Source organism: Panthera tigris, chromosome B2 (assembly GCF_018350195.1).
Source record: "Panthera tigris isolate Pti1 chromosome B2, P.tigris_Pti1_mat1.1, whole genome shotgun sequence".
In the NCBI taxonomy this organism is placed as follows: domain Eukaryota; kingdom Metazoa; phylum Chordata; class Mammalia; order Carnivora; family Felidae; genus Panthera; species Panthera tigris.
The window spans coordinates 148,731,641-148,742,004 of NC_056664.1; positions in this window are offsets into that span (position 1 = coordinate 148,731,641).

A 10,364-nucleotide genomic window follows, 5' to 3' on the forward strand; every position below is an offset into this window, starting at 1 on the left:
GTGTGAGCGAATGCGTTCTTGGCTGAGCCAATGTTTGAATAATGCAAAGGGTAGCAAAAATTATTATCCATTGTTCAATTCAGTTGTGAGCTATTTATTTTGCTGTGATGGCCAAGCTTTTCTGTAGGCTCAATCATAACTTTCTGGAATCCCACAAGACCGTGGGCTATGGAACAAGAAATGAGGCGCACGTATAGTTCTCCTTCGTAGGATGTAAGGACAGAGTTACAGCGAACCAGCTCCTGTGACAGTCGACGTGATGTATTGGTGGATGCTTCTGGGTGAAACGATTGTGATTAATGAGAAAGTACCCCCGCATTTATTTTCAGCCAGTAGGTATGAAGATGGAAGGAACCGAGTCAAGGAAAACAATGTCGTGTGAGACAAAACTCTTTCCAGAAGGTCTTCAAGACGGAAGTGCCTTGCCTCCCGCGACGGGGGTGCCCTCTGAGGAAAACCCAACCTCATTCGTGGGTGAAAAGCGGACACTTAGCAAACAGTGCGAATTTATACCGGTTATATTTAAAATTTAGATTTCAGTAACATTCCACTTAGATCTAACGAGAATACTCCATTTATGTTCAAAATGGTTACATTTATTACTTTTTTAATTTTTTAACATTTTATTTATTATTTAAAAAAATTTTTTTACATTTTATTTATTTTTGATAGAGAGAGACAGAGCACAAGTGGGGGAGGGGCAGAGAGAGATGGAGACACAGACTCTGAAGCAGCCTCCAGGCTCTGAGCTGTCAGCACAGAGCCTGACGTGGGGCTCGAACTCACAAACTGTGAGATCAGGACCTGAGCCGAAGTCGGAAGCTTAACTGACTGAGCCACCCAGGTGTCCCAACATTTTATGTATTTTTGAGAGAGAGAGAAAGAGAGAGCACGAGTGGGAGAGGGGCAGAGAGAGAGGGAGACACAGAATCTGAAGCAGGCTCCAGGCTCTGAGCTGTCAGCACAGAGCCCAAGGTGGGGCTTGAACCCATGAACTGTGAGACCACGACCTGAGACAAAGTCAGACACTCACCTGACTGAGCCACCCAGGCGCCCCTGAACATTTACATTTATTTACAATCATTCTATTGCCATAGACTGGAAAACGGGATCTCTTCAGGTTGGTCTTAGTGCTAGAGAAGTAGCTGGTTGGATGGATGGTCACTGGCTCTGCCGTGCTCGAGATGTTTCCGCATTTTAAAAAATGACTTATCTCGCGGCGCTGAGGGCGGTGCTTATGGTCTAGTCTTGCGACGCTGCTGGGAAACACTGGGGGTTGAAAATGGCTTTCTGCAGCATGCAGTCTTTGATCTAAAGCGACAGGGTCGGGTTTTGTTTTTTTTGTTTTAAAAAAAAATTTTTTTAACGTTTATTTCTTTTTGGGACAGAGAGAGACAGAGCATGAATGGGGGAGGGGCAGAGAGAGAGGGAGACACAGAATCGGAAGCAGGCTCCAGGCTCCGAGCCATCAGCCCAGAGCCTGACGCGGGGCTCGAACTCACGGACCGCGAGATCGTGACCTGAGCTGAAGTCGGACGCTTAACCGACGGAGCCACCCAGGTGCCCCTGGGTCGGGTTTTGTGACTGCCGTTGCACCCAGGCCACGCGGCGGTCCTCCCGAAGTCTGCAGAAACCGAGCGGCCGAGACCCCCCGTGGCAGCTGCGGATGTCGTCAGGCTCCAGGACGGCCCGGCCGCTGATGGAAACGGTGAGCGCGTCACGAGCGGTGGTCCGCCCTATTTTGCCGCTCGACCTAAGATGAGGGCTTGTAGCAGGTGCGCCCGCGCGAACTCTCACACGGACGCGCACATCCACGCACGGCCTCGCTCCTGAGCGCCTTTCCCGGTTCCCTCGCTGGGCCCTCCGCGTGTCTTGCCAACGCTCCCCAACCCCGACCACGACGCGCACCTGGTCCCCTGGGGGCCGGCGTCAGCCTTTGCCTTTTCCCTCCGGGGGGCTCTCCTGCCGGCCGCTTCCCCGCCCACTTGGGTAGGCGCCCCCTGATCTCGCCTCCACCCCTCCTCCTGGACTCCAGGGCTGTCCACGCAGCCGGGCCCGCCAGCAGGAGCCCAGAGCGCCGTCGGGCCAGCTGGGAAGAAGCCCCCTTCGCGAGTTGCCGTCGGAAGATTATCACGGCACCCTCCCCCTCCGTGGCACCTGCCGGAACCCGTTGTGGGAAGCGCCCCGTGCCCGTGAGGTGGGCGCGTCCACAAGGTGCCTTGTGCAGAGCACAGCCCTCGAGGCCACAGGCGCCCCACCCTCCACAGGCTGAGGCCTGACTTCTTACCTTCCTCAGGCCTGCGCTCCTTACTGAGCTCCGTCCCCAGCACAGTCCTGTATCCCCCTGGGCCTGCGGCTCAGGGCCCATTCCAGGTCCGTGGGCCCCGCTCCCTCTGTCTGACTCAGGCGCTCCCCTCTCAGGCCCCCACTTGGCCACGCACATCACGTCTTCACCGCCTCGAGGGTCCCTCCGTGGGCGTGAGGCTGGTGCCTGTCACCCCGTGGCTCCAGACCCTCAGGAAATTCGCGTTCTCCGTGTGGCAGGCCAGACCGGTCCCCTGCAGCCACACCTGCCCGCCCGCGTGCTCTGCTCTCCCCCCCCACCCTCCTCACTGAGTTTCCAGCCCCCTCCCTTTCTGCCTCCACCCTTTCTGCCGCCTTCGCGAAGAATAGAATCCCTCCTCCCGCCTCGGCCTCCACCTCCAAGGATTGTCTCAGCTGATGGCCGGTACCTTCTTGGGGACCCCGTCCCCGACTCCCGGACACGGCTGGGGCCCCCCCACAGCCTCCGCTGCCCAGCAAACCCCTTATCGCCGGATTACCGTCTCTTCTTGTGTTTGCTTCCCGTTCGTCGTCTCTGGGCCAGAAGCGGCTTGAACGCAGAGACAGAGTCCTCTGGCCTTCACCTCCCGAACTGAACGCTTGAAGAAGACTGACGTCCTGCCAACATTTACGGGGTACATCCATGAAACAGTGCATGTTTCTTACAAGATCAAGCGTCACTTGTTGACTGACCCTCGATTTGTAAAGTAATCTCATGAAAAAAAGAGAACATACTCCCCGTTGGCTTAAATGGGACCCAGAAACCGTGTTAAGATGATATTTTTAAGATGCGTATACACTGTCCTTCAAAACCCAATTTCTTTGCTTTTTGAGCCTCACGCTGCTCACTGCCTTGCGAGGGTCCCGAGGACGGGTTTCTCACCCCAGAGCAGACTGGTGCACCCGCCCGTCCCCGGCCGAGCACTGCCGAGCCACGGGTGGGTGGGGGTGAGGCCAGCGCCTGGCCCCCCGCCCCCCAGGGCTGAGGCTGTCACGCCTGCCCGTCTCCTTGGGGAGAACAGAAAACTAACCTGGTTCCAAACGCCCCTACTTGCTAGGGACCATCAGCCTTTCCAATACAGAGAACATTCTTTTTCCCCCTAGATTTTGAAGGTGGTTGCGTTTAGCACATGGTCAGAACGAGGCTGATATTTTTACATCACCTACGAACTCCCAAATCCAACTTTTGTACCATTTTTATTTATACTTTTTAATCAAAATTAGTAGAATCAAAGGAAAATAAATCGAAAATATTTTCAAGCCCTGGTTAGCGGCCTGCTTATTATTCAACAACACATGTCAATGAAATGGAACAATTTTCTCCACGGGAGGAAATTTGGGATGTGAACTTGTGATGTAACAGCAGGCGACCGGTAGGAAAATATGAAAACCTGGGTCCCACTGACCTCCCGTCCTCCCCAGAAAAGTCCACATTCTGCTTTGCCCTTTCCAACATCATACATGAGGTTCCTCTGGGTTTTGTTTTATTTTGAGTTGGGCTATTCTGGCTGCAAAGCACATCCTCTCACCTCCACACCTCACGTCACATGCGCACAAGCTGAGAGCACCTTCCCTATCAGTGTGTTATTTCCTTACGTGCACTGCCGTCCCCTGAGCATCCGGGCCCAGATCACACAGACGAGGGGGCTGGAGATATAAACCTTCACAGAAGCATCCAACGCGGCCCAAGGTCCGTCCATCGCCCGGGTGCACGGAGCCCTCGTGTTCTCTTTCCACAGAATCTTCCTGTAGAACCAGGAGCTTCCCATGTGGACACCTGCCACCAAGCAGGAGGAAGAGAAGGAAGAAAGGCTGTACCCAGAAGTTGAGGTAGGCCACTGCAGATGTCCCCTGTTCCCTAAGGTCCTGTGTGACCTGTACCCGTGCTTGCAGACCGCCCCAGGGGCTTGGACCTGGAGGCCAGGCAAGCCTCTCTCCGAGGGGACAATTCGAGTCTCCTTGGCTGCCAGTTTATTTCTAGGAAATAAAGCAACACACTTTCCAACAGGAAAAACATTTTTAATGTTTGTTTAAGCTTATTTACTTATTTTGAGGGAGAGCGAGAACAGGGGAGGGGCTGAGAGAGAGGGAGACAGTGTGTTAACTCTGGTCTATATGAAGGTGGAGTCGTGCTCTTATAGGCAGATAGAACGTTCCAGTAAATGAACAACAGGTAATGCGACTTGCAGGGACAACTTGAATTCACGTCAGTGTGTTTTTCTTACTGGAGTTGTTACCTGGGGCTTTCAGGGAGGAAAAAAAACCCATGTCATTTAAGTCCCTTATCTCCCCATCTCAGCAGGTAGGTGTATGAGAAGAATATTTTCTCGATAGGTATGTATGGATGCATCAGTCACTCAATCTTAGGACACCTCAAAGGCTGTGGGCACAAGACGAGGCAGCTGGCTTTCTCCTCCTCGAAGCCTCGTGCACCTGTTCGTCCCCAGGTGCCCCCAGGCACCCCGTTCTCCCAAGTAGCCACCGCCCCCTTGTCCCTCTTGCCTTGGGTCTATCCCTTGGGTCTATCCCTTCATCAGTGGATGTGCTGAAGTCCTTTCCTTGCTTATTTGCTCTGGAGTGAAATTTTGAGAGAGTGGAGAGTAGGTCAGATTCCCAGCGTCCTCCCTGTCCGCTGTGGTCACCACCGCTGTTTCCGTCTTCCGGAGCTCCTGCCCTCTTGGTTGAAACAAACAGAGCCCTGATCCTGGGCTTCGGTGTCTTCCGGAAGACCGTGCACTTGGGACGGCCTACCGCAGTGAGCAGGCTGCCTCCTGATGACGGGGCTGGTGTCACCCCAAGCTGCTGTGGGCCGAGCCCAGGTGGACCCAACAAAGGCTGGGGGTTAGATCGGAAAATTGGACCTTTTCACGGGTGTCTCCCTGAGACGTGGCTGTAGGGCGCCTCCTTACGTTATGTTACATTACATTACACGGCCGCTCTTCTGTGGGTGTGATTAGTACCAAGAATGCTCGCCCTGCAGAAGCACATAAGTTTTTAAATTTTTTAAACATGTTGTGTTCAGCAAATGGAGTCATTTAGCTTAACTACACAGTGGTTATAGTCTCTATACAAGTCTTATTTCTAAAGTAGCCTGAATGTTCTAGAAAATGAGTATTTTTCCTCTGGATTCCATTCCTTGGTTTTCTTTTTCTATTTTTTAAAAATGTTTATTTATGTTGAGAGGGAGAGATGGAGAGAGAGAGAGCGAGCACATGAGTGGGAGACGGGAAGAGAGAGAGAATCCCAAACAGGCTCTGCCAGTGCAGAGCCTGACTCGGGGCTCTATCTCACCAACCGTGAGACCAGGACCTGAGCCGACATCAGGAGTTGGACGCTCAACTGACTGAGCCACCCGGGTGCCCCTTCTTCTGTTTTAAGGAGTCTAAGCAAAATTGTGAAATAAAACAAAATGGCAGAACATACACATGAGGGTGTTGCTGTTCTCTTCGTGGGAGTGACGTCGGTGGGGGGGGCGTATAGTTAACCCAACAGGGGCACCGTTGGGTGGCGGGTCATTTCAGAGAGATGCCGACCAGGGGACCACGGTCAGCCCACCTTTGACTCCTCACTGAGTGGCCCTGGGCAGGCTGGCCTCCCTGTTGATGAGATAACATCGGTATCACGTGGGAGAGCGCCGACCCACGGACTGGTCAGGGAGCCGCGGGCCAGCGGGCGGCAAGTGCCAAGAATGGTGGCCGAACCACACTGGCTCGGGGTGCCCAGGGCGCCCTGGGCGGCGCCACGGCTTGTGACGACCAGCCCTGTTGGAGCTCACAGTGCGGGGGGCGCTGCGTGTCTGGTTTCCTTCCCCCGCCCCCCAGATCTCGACCCTAGCCGCTGGGGGTGCTGGTGATCCGGCTCTGGAAACCACGAGATTTCCCAAACTGTTCTCGGAACGCTTGGCAACAACAGCGGTGTTCTGTGGGTCTGCAAGCAGATCTGGAACACGCCGGATTGTCTTTCGTATTCTGTCGCCCAGTGGGGCTCCTTGGAGGGGACTGGAGGCAAGCATGTTCACCGTGTCACCAATGTAGGTCACCACAGAATGCTTTTGTCGTGGAGTAAGCTTTGCCATGTTCCCTCTTTTTGGGAAAATACCTAGGATCTGAATAACCAGGCGGTTTTGTTGCTGGCTTTTTACTTGAGTCTTTAAAGACAAAGGGCTTCCGTGGACGTCCATCGAGTCCCCGTGATGGAATGTGATTTATATACATGTCACACTGTACTTGTATGAGTGCTGACTATGGGATTTGTGTGTGATACCAATTTCTGGGTCCTCCTCGGTGAGGGGTGGGTGACAACGCTTGGTGCTACTTGTGGCGAAGACTGGAAGTCTTTGGGTCACTCTGGTCCCCGAGTTAATCCCGAGCCACTTCCGGCCCCCCCCCCCCCCGCCTCCTGTCCTATGCTCGCTCCACAGAGCCCCTCCCTGACTAGGCCTTCACTCCAAATGCACCTTTTCTTCCAGTCTCTGCAGTGGCTGACGGTTTACATTTTAAATGAGTTATTTCTATATATGTGAATGTTCATGTTTGTTTATTTTTGAGAGAGAGAGAGAGTGCAGGGGAGGGTCAGAGAGGGAGACACAGAATCCGAAGCAGGCTCCAAGCTCCGAGCTGTCGGCACAGACCCTGTCGCGGGGCTTGAACCCACGATCCGCAAGATCGTGACCTGAGCCAAAGTCAGATGCTCAACCCACTGAGCCGCCCAGGCGCCCCTAAATGAATTGTTATATTAATTCTAACGCCAAGGAGATCTGCTAACTCCAACATGTGAGAATCCCTTGCAGCTAGTTTCCTGTGAACTTGGGGGCGGCCTTCCGCCTTTATGTCTCTGCAGCTTTGTCTCTAGTCTCAGCCTCTGACATTCTCTGCCTGGCCGTCTGCATTTGTGAACAACGTTCTGCCCTTTGGGTTTTGTACTTTTGTGTTGTTTCCTGCCTGGCCTCTAGCAGCAGGAATGGTTAAATCTGGCTTCTTAGCACAGGAAAAATACCACTTCCTGATGTGGGGCCAACTTGGAAATGGATCCCATGCTGGGCTGAACACTTGGCGACATTGCTAAATATCCTCCCTGACCCCTGCAAATAGTTTTGAAACTGCCTTCAGCCCGATTGGCAAGTCCGGAGAGAGGGTGAAATGCTAGAAACGCCCTCAGCAGAGGCTGCGACCAGGGTCGAGTTTGTGAATAGCCACCAGCCGTCTCTGTTGAAAGATCAGGCTCCTCGTCCGATGTGCGAGACGTGGGTTATTTAATTCCAGAGGCTCAATACTTTGCTTTCGTGACTTTAAACCACACACGTGTTTCATCGGTTCCGATGCTTCAGTTTTATTGTTCTGTGAGAGCGGTTCTAGATGGGTTAGCTCTGTCCTCTGCTTTTCAAACCAACCACACTGAAATTTTACAAAAACCAAGACTTCCCCACGTGGTGTGTGGGGTGGTTCCATTTCTCCGAGTCTGTAATTCCCAGAATCAAAACCACCTGCAGGGTCAGCCCTCCTGTTAACCAAGTAGCACACGAATGACCTGAGTTCACACCCGAGTCTACTTTTCTCACATCCAGGCAGTTGCCCTTTCTCTCTGCAGGAAATGTGATGAATGCACCCAGGTTGGGCATGTCAGGTACAGTCTGTTGCTCGTGAGTCCCCAGCTGGGGCAGGGAAAGCTCCCGGGGCCAAAGGAGCACCGCGTTTCGTGGGGGAGATATGAGAAGGGGCCCCCAGGCACGACAGAAACAACACATAGTTATGTCCTGCTTGAGTGACAGCAGAAATCAATCCCAGGGCGATCCTTTCCCCTTCTGCTTAAGTGGTGTTGACTTAATTTCCCCACATCACTGACAGGCGTCTGCATCACATTCGGAACAGGACACTCAACCGACACTCAACTTCTGTCACTACTTAATAACTTGAGCTGATTTGAAAACCAGGAAGAGAACAAAATATTTGAAATATTTGAAAACACTAGAAACCTTCATCTGAAGGCGTTTGTACATTTATGCGCCATAAGCGGTGTTCTCAAGCACATATGGAACGTTGTGGGGGAGAAGGACTCCATCGCCGGCCATCAAGCAAGACAACAGATTTCAAAGAAAAGGTGGGGATACGAGCTATGGTTCGATAACAACTTAGCTAAATTAAAATGAATGGCGGTAAGAAAACGAAAACACACCATACATCTGGAAATTATTTCAAGGCACTTATTTTTCGCTTTAGTTTTAAAGATTATATTTTTCACTTCATTTAGGTATTTTTCAAGTTAACCTAGTCTTTTTTGGCTAATATCACTTCTCTCCTGTTTTCAGCTTCTTCTTGTAATTCTTCAGCCACTGCGCACACGTCCACTTTATGGTCCGATTCTGGTAACGTCACGCGGGTGGCCTCGGAGCCCCCGTGATGCCGCTGTGCTGGCTCTTGCTCCCCACCGCGGCTCCCTGGCCGGTTCCATGGTTGTGGTTCCGCTTGCCTTGGGCGGCCATCCCCAGGCGGGGCCCGGCTTGGGGCTGCCAATCCAGAAAGCTCCGTGCCTGCTCCTGCCAGAGGTTCCAGGGGCTCCTCCAGGCTGGTGTCTAGTCTGGGGGCGATCTGGACTCAGATTCTTCGGGAAGCTCAGAAGAGGGCAGTTTTCCTGGTGTGCTCCCCTTGCCCGGGGTGGGTGTTTCCTAGTTCATCCTTGTGTCCGGGGGGCGACCTCTGTGTGTGTCGTCTGTAAGCAGGGATGAGCTCCGATCACCAGCAGAGCCACCAGGAGCCGAGCCCGGGATGCGGAGACCACGTGCTCAGGTTCCCCTTCAGTCTGCTTCTCGGCGGCCGCTGCCGTGCGTGCGTGGCCTTTGCCTGGAGTGTGGGTTTCCGTGTTATTTTATTTAGCATTACTGGATACGTGGCAGTGGCCGTTTCCAGAGCGCCTGACCTGCCGGGTGCTGAGAGAGTCAAGGTCATCGTTAAACAGATCCTCACGGACGGTCCAGGGGCATTCACGTTCTCCTCGCCGTGCTTTCCAGCGACGCTCATGTGTATCTCGTTGGGTCACGTTGGGTCTTTACTGTCACGACCTGTCCTTTAGGCTCTGACTCGACAAGTGAGCGGAGAGGCGGACCCCAGAGCAATTGCTGTCCTCGGGGACCTTCAGCAAGGTTTTGAGAAGGGGACATTACACCTGCTAGTTCACACGTGCCGCCTCAGGTGACTGATGGTTAATTCAGGTCTCCCAAAAGAGAAAGGTATTTTGACGATCGGTATTTCATTCTCTCTCCGTGGGAATTCTAGGCCCTATTATTGTCCTCGGAGGCACGTCCCGTACCTTCAAAACTGCTACCCATGATCGGCATTTCGGGAGCAGAGCCGAAGGCCTCGTTTTCCTGCCATTTTATAGATGTGCTTGTGCGTTACACACGCGTTCTTGTAAATCCGTACAAATCAGCAGACTTGTCCATTGAGGAGTACCGGGAAGTCCGCGAATTCAGCGTTCAAAAGTCTTGTTCCAAAGAGCCCCCCAATTTCTTCTGGGCGGTCCATCAATTACCACACGGAAACAAGCTTTTATAGTTTTTTGCTAAAAACTACTTTAATGGTAGAATTTTTCTTCGGTTGTCAGATTTGTCACCACATTTATTTTTCTCACGTATATTTGGGCTGCCTCTTGTCTGCCAGCAACTGCCAACGTTTGACAAAACAAAAAGAAGCGAATGAATATTTTAAGAACGCAAATAGAAATGGGTCAATTAAATTGGATTCAACATCTTTTCTTTTTTTTTTAAATGTTTATTTATTTTTGAGAGAGAGATAGAGCGTGAGTGGGGGAGGGGCAGAGCAAGAGGGAGACACAGAATCCGAAGCAGGCTCCAGGCTCCGAGCTGTCAGCACAGAGCCCGACGCGGGGCTCAAACTCATGAACCGTGAGATCGTGACCTGAGCCGAAGTCGGAAGCTTAACCGACTGAGCCACCCAGGCGCCCCTCTTTTTTGGCTTCACGCCCAAAGTGGGGCTTGAACTCATGACCCTGAGATCGAGAGTTGCGTGCTCTAGGGACTGAGCCCACCA